The sequence below is a fragment of the Leopardus geoffroyi genome, chromosome A3 (genome assembly GCF_018350155.1).
Source record: "Leopardus geoffroyi isolate Oge1 chromosome A3, O.geoffroyi_Oge1_pat1.0, whole genome shotgun sequence".
In the NCBI taxonomy this organism is placed as follows: Eukaryota; Metazoa; Chordata; class Mammalia; order Carnivora; family Felidae; genus Leopardus; species Leopardus geoffroyi.
Window position 1 is genome coordinate 131,387,362 of NC_059336.1, and position 7,083 is coordinate 131,394,444.

Consider the following 7,083-nt stretch of genomic DNA (forward strand, 5'->3'; position numbering starts at 1 on the left):
TGTCTTCAGCCAGTTTGTGCCTGTCACTCACTCATTCCCTCTAACTCCACCACCCCCATTTGTCTTTGATTATTTGAAAGCAAATCCCAGTAATGTCATGTCACCATGTCACCTATACTGTGTAAAATTTAGCATAGATACACACACACACACACACACACACACACACACACACATATTCAGCATATGTCTGAGAGATAAAATTTCTTAGAAACTTAACCAAGGTACTCTCAGCATACCTAAAAATAATTCCTTAATGTTATCAGCTATCTTATCTTGCCCGGCTCTCCTCTTCAAGAATTTTTAATGACACATTGGATGGAAATCTGCCTGCACAATCATGTGTGAACGGCCCCGAAACCAGACCTGCGGCCACACCAGGAAACGCAGTGATTTCTGCAACTTGGAGCGTAAATAAGAAAGCCTTCTTTCTCATAAGAGACTCTTAAATACTGAGAACAAACTGAGGATGATGGGGGGTGGGGGAGGGGAAAGTGGGTGATGGGCATGAAGGAGAGAACTTGTTGGGATGAGCACAGGGTTTTGTCAATTTGATAATAAATAAACTTATTTGACAATCAATTATAGTTAATATAAAAAATAGTTATATATAAATTATATAATTTATATATAATATAAATAATATATAATTATATTTAATATATAATAATAAATATTTATTTATTTATATATAAATAAATTTATTTATTTTTTATAATATAAATAATATATAATTATATATAATATATTATATAATTTATATTATAAATTATTATAATATAAATCATATAATATATTATATATATAAATATAATATATTATAAATTATGATATAAATTATATTATAATATAAATTTATATTATATATAAATTATATATATTATTTATATATATTATATAATTTATATTATATATATTATATAATATATATTATATATTATATAATTTATATTATATATAAATTATATCTATTTATATTATATATAAATTATATTATTTATTTATTATTTATTATTTATTATTTATAAATTTATATATTTATAAATACAAATATTTATTATTTTTATATAAATTTATATGTTTATAAATTATATAAATTATATATATAATTATATATATATAAGTCATATTTATATACTATAAATTATATAATTTATATTATATGTAAATTATATATTTATATTATATATTTATATAATATATATTTATATATTATATATATTATATATTATATATTTATATTATATATAAATTATATATTAGTATATTTAGATTATATATAACTTATATATTAATATATAATTTATGTTATATATAAATTATAGTTAATAGAAAAAAAGAGGGAAAGAAAGCCTTCGAGTCTATAGTCCTTCCAGGCCCCACTGCTGATAAGCAAAGGCCCCCAGAGTTGGAGCCCCAGGTAGTATGAGTTCGGGTGTCCTTAGTGTTCCTTTCTGTTTTTGTTTCTGACTCGGTGGGGGCAGTGGAAAGCTTTGATCTGCCACTTTCTTTTCAAGAAAGAAAACAGTATTAGAAAATACAGGGGCAAGACCAATAAAAAGAAATGGTCCTAACTGGAATGAGATCACTTCGAGAGGCCTACTTGGTGCGAAGATTCTTTTCTTTTAATAAAGATAGCGCTCACGGGGGAAGGAAGCCAGCCCAAATCAGACAAAAGAGTGAACCAGAGAATGCTTTATAGAGCAAAGACTGCTGATGGGCTCTCCCAGGGGCTGAATCAAGCCTGTGAAGTGCTTTAGTTGACTCAGTCATTGGATTCTTTCAATAACTTACATTATGCGTTTCTTGTGTAGGCGCAGATCTGAAAGCCAGAGCCAGAGCAAGGAAGAAAATAAACAAAGAGCCTACCCTCAGGGAGCTTGCCTTCTTCTTAGAATCTGAACCCGTTCATGCTTTGTGCTTTTTCATTCTTTGTTTCATAGGAGTAAGAAGGCCTTTTAAGGGAGGTCAGGCCTTCCTCCACTGGCCCCAGGGCCACACGCTCCTAGTTTCTGACCCTGGCCACCAGACCACCAGAGTCAGAACATATGATTTTCATTTTTTAAAAAAGCATTTGAGTTTGTGACGCTCTCGTTAAGCAAATCTCTTTTGCCTTCAGATAGAGGTCATCAATAGTGCTGTCCATTTGCGGGCCTTCCTATGGAAGAATTTTTCTCTCCAACACTTACGGACTGAGCCTCTAATCTATGATGGTGCTGGGCCGGAAGCCAGCACTGCACAGAGGTAAGTTCTGGCCCACAACGTCCTGGAGCTCTGGGTCTGGTGGAGAAACCCACCCGTAAACCTCACACTAATGTCATGTGACAGCTACTACATTAGATGGGCAGAAAGAGAAGAGAAGGGGGAGGGCAGTGAGTGTTCCCGGCTCCGGGAGGCAGAGCGTCAGGGAAACATACAGAAAATACACACATCCTCCAGGGCAACGAAAGAGATCGACCTTAAATGTACTGAGAGTACGTTTATAGATTTCTTACTGATAATGTAAAAGTTGGCTTCAGCGAAAGTTAGTTATGTCTCAGCGGCCTTGCTTCCCCAAATACATCGTGTCCTCTCTTTTCCCGTCAAGCAGTACAAATGCAATCTCTGGGTCTACTTTACTTTGGATAATCACAGTTACAAATTAACAAGACCTAAATTTAATACGTTTTTTTTTTTTTTCAGGCCATTAATGTCACTCATGCCAAATGATTGGGTTTTTTTGTTTTTTTTTCCAAAAGGATAAGGGCCATCACACATATGGTGGAACGATTTGTATGCCGAGCAATTTAATGGCAGCCAAGATGCATGTTGTCACGGTAGAGATGGAATGTCGGCTGTGGCTTCCCTCCAGCAAATATAAAGAAATCCTCACAGGGAAACTATCGTAAAATCTCAGCGCTGAATTAATATGTGGTGTCATCGGCTCCCATGTCCAGTGTCCAGAGGAGACAGTCCCTTTCTTTTACTATTAAATGTTTATTTATTTATTTTGAGAGAGAGACAAAGACAGAGGGGGTAGGGGCAAAGAGTCAGAGAGAGAGAGAGAGAGAAAGAATCTCAAGCAGGCTCCGCACCGCCAGCACCGAGCCCAACGTGGGACTCAATCTCACGAACCACGAGATCATGACCCGAGCTGAAACCAAGAGTCGGACATCTAACTGACTGGGCCACCCAAGCACCCCAAGATGAGACCCAAGAAGCTGGAGATATGTGGACATATTGAGCTTCCGCTCCAATGCCAGTGTCCCCAGGCAGCCTCTGCAATGTTCAGTCAGCCTTAAGGAAGGGTCCCTTCCCCTGCCTACTAAGCAAACACACTAGCTATGGTGTAAGACAATTCATTCCCCTCTGCGCTCCCTGGAGAAAGAAAACTGAGCAGTAACTTCCCCTTATCTCCTCCTTAGGCATAGTTTACATCTCTGAAACTAGTTGTTTTCAGGGGTTTTATGATAATAAATATCTGGATACAAGGGATCAAGCTTAACCGCTCCTACTAGTTGGACCTGAGTCCCCTTTTGGCTCCTGGACCATTTTCCTCCACGTGACCCTACCCCCCCTAAAGCTTCCTGGGAATCCTCACTTTCCTCTCTGACGTGGCTCTCATGTTCCTGTCTGTGCACCTGTTGCAGCTCAGCATTCCGCTTGGAAATAGGAAATGAAAGTTGGTCCCTCTCTTCTAATAACGGCTCCATGAATATCTGACCCTGCCAGGTACAAACTCACGCCAATCGGGAAATTAGACGATTTGGCCAGGGGAAGCGTTTGTTCATCTCTTTCAAACAGATGCTGGTAGTTGTTTCAAATGGCCGCAGACAAGTATGTAAAACGGGAATCTCACTCCTTCATCTCCCAATATTCACTCTCACAAACCATGAGATCATGACCTGAGCTGAAGTCAGACGCTTAACCGACTGAGCCCCCCAGGCGCCCCAATCTTTTCAAATCCATATCTGACTATGCCGTTCCCTGTGTAAGATGGTCCACCGCTCCATAGTTCCTTACGTTTCATACTCACCTCCCCAAGCACCTCCGTGATGAAACCCCAGGGATGCCAACCTATGTGTGCCCTCCAAACCCACAGGAGGGCTCTGCCCATCCTTTCCCTCCAAGGCTCCCTCTCCAGGACTCCTTCCATGATCTCTTCTCCCCACCCTCCTACCGAGTTGGCCAGCCCCCTCCAACCCGGAACAACCGCGTAAGGTCACATTCCCCTTACGTTCTCACGCTACAAAGCAAGAGCTCTCCCTTCAGATCCCAGCCTACCCCCTTGGCTCCCGGGAACGTCCCTCTATCAAGCGTCCTCAGGAACCAGGGCTCTGTGTTTCTCCACTTGGCTGCATTCCTGGCCATCAATGCTCTCTCTTCCCTGTAGCAATGCCCTGACAGGACAACGGGAAAACAAGACAACACAGACAAGAAACGACACAGACGAGAAGTTGCAACCCCTCAAAGATGTGACAAATTTCAATGCCCACAGACTCAAGTCGTCCACCCATCTGTCACAAACAGGGCTCCCTCTGGGGGGCTGGCTTGCCTCCCCGCACCGGAGCAAGGGGCTTTGCCTACTGCAGAGGTTCTCAGTGACTGAAATTCATACGGTCTCAGAGACGGAGGGTGACCTTCTCTGGTCTGCAGTCAGCCTCCCGATCCCAATTTTTCTATCCCTAACTGCATCCCACCTAGGACGGCCGCCAGTGGGAGTATCACTCCCTTTTGGGGGGAGCCCCATTCTCACCCACAGCGATGTGGTCCTCAATTAAACAGCCAGGGGAGAACAAAATTGCACCCGAAACGTAACGGCTGAACTCCAGTACGTTTTGTCGGACCCTGTCTTAAATCCTGAGAGTGGATCGCCAACAGTTCTCCATGGTCTCCGGCGAGAAGTAAGAGCAGAGCAAGTGTGCATGGCTCCGACCTTGCAGCCTCCAGGAGGAGGTGCCTCCCCAGAAACCACGCTGAGGCTACAGGCTCCAAAAGCAAAGCACCACTGGCCTGAATCCCAGTGTAGACGGTGAGGGGCTAGGTTGCCAGTTTACAGATGCTTTGCGTTTTTAGAGGCAACCACCTCGCTGCATGCTTTTTGCCTCTTCTGGAAGGGACAACGTTTCCTTTTCATGCATTCAGGTTCACAGTAACTTTCCTTTCAGCCCAAAACAATGGGTGCTCTTTGCTCTACGTTTGTGAAATGGACAGATTCATGGTGCTCAGAATAAGATCCCCTTCCCCATAAGGCTGCGAGCCGTCTGGCCTTAGATTATTCTCCAGCACCCCTCCTGCTGCTCTCTGCTTGGCTATCAGGTACTTCGGGTTCATGGGTATCCCTTGAAAAAGGCGAAGCAGCTAAGCGATTCCTTCCAACCTTTGCACATGCTGTTCCCTCTGCATGGGACACTATTCTTCCTCATCCTGTGACTTATCCCTGAATCTAGCAAACCCTGTCGTTTAAACTCCTCCAAGAAACCTGAGATCTCTCCTCCCAAACAAGCACCTCGTAAGGCAAGCCTGCGTTTCTCCTTCATGACACGGGCAACGTTGGTCTTTCCAAACAGACTCCTGAGCTCCAGGGAGGCAGGGACCACATCTCCCTTATTTGTTCTCTCTAGTGCTCGGCTCAAACAATTACGTTGAACCAATACTTTTGAAGAAAATCATTTTCCCAAACCAACAGGTTATTCTGGCCCAGAAATAAATTCTGTATCTCCTGGTAGATAATATATACATATACATATACATATACATATACATATACATATACATTATTAGTTTGAAGTTTTGAAGTGGCAGGATTTCACTTTTTCTTCTAATTGTACATATCTTACATACACTTAAGGGTTTTTTCAGCCACAGAATATTCTATTAGACTTAATTCTGTGAGAATAAATCCTGGGATTTATTCCCCTTCTCTGTAGGCTGCTCCCTGTCTCCCGGAATCCTGCTTCACTGCCAAAGCTTATCTGCATTCAAAGCCTTCTCCAGGGTCACCTCCTCCATGAAGTCCCCCTGGCTGTATTCAAGCACAGGTGCCCCCACCCTGGTTTGGACTGGAACCCCCATGGTATTTTCTTTATGGGTGCCATCACATCCTACCATACACAGTCATCAGCTGGGTAATTGTCTTACTTTCCTCCCTTGTTCCACGAGCTCGTAAAGTTGTACTGTTGCACGCGAGACCAAAGGCAATGGATAACTTCGAAGAGGCATGATGTAATGAAAAAGACCACAGTTTATTTTTCTTATTAAAAAAAAATTAAGTTTATTTATTTTGAGAGACACGGAAACAGCACGGGTGGGAGAGGGGTAAAGAGAGAGGGAGGGAGAGATTGAGAATCCCAAGCAGGCTCCGCACTGAGCCCGATGCGGGGCTTGAACTCACTACACTGTGAGATCGTGACCTGAGCGAAAACTGAGAGTTGGATACTTAACCAACTGAGCCACCCAGGTGTCCCCCTTCATATTGTTTTTTAAAAACTGTATTGAGGGGCACTTGGGGGGTAAAGGGTCTGATTCTCAGTTTCGACTCAGGTCATGATCTCACTGTGAGATCGAGACCCACATGGGACTCTGTGCTGACAGCTCAGAGCCTGCTTGGGATTCTCTCTCTCTCCCTCACTCTCTCTGTCCCTCCTCTGCTCACACACACACACTCGGTCTCAAAATAAATAAACATTTTAAAAAATTAAAAACTGTATTGAAAATAGAATAAAGGGGCGCCTGGGTGGCGCAGTCGGTTAAGCGTCCGACTTCAGCCAGGTCACGATCTCGCGGTCCGTGAGTTCGAGCCCCGCGTCAGGCTCTGGGCTGATGGCTCGGAGCCTGGAGCCTGTTTCCGATTCTGTGTCTCCCTCTCTCTCTGCCCCTCCCCCGTTCATGCTCTGTCTCTCTCTGTCCCAAAAATAAATAAACGTTGAAAAAAAAAAATTAAAAAAAAAGAAAAAAAAGAAAATAGAATAAAAAAGTATCCCGAGTACCCACAATCTCCCCAAAATACTCACTAAGCAACTTCTTTTTTTTTAATGTTTATTTATTTCTGAGACCAAGAGAGACAGAGCATGAATGGGGGAGGGTCAGAAAGAGAGGGAGACA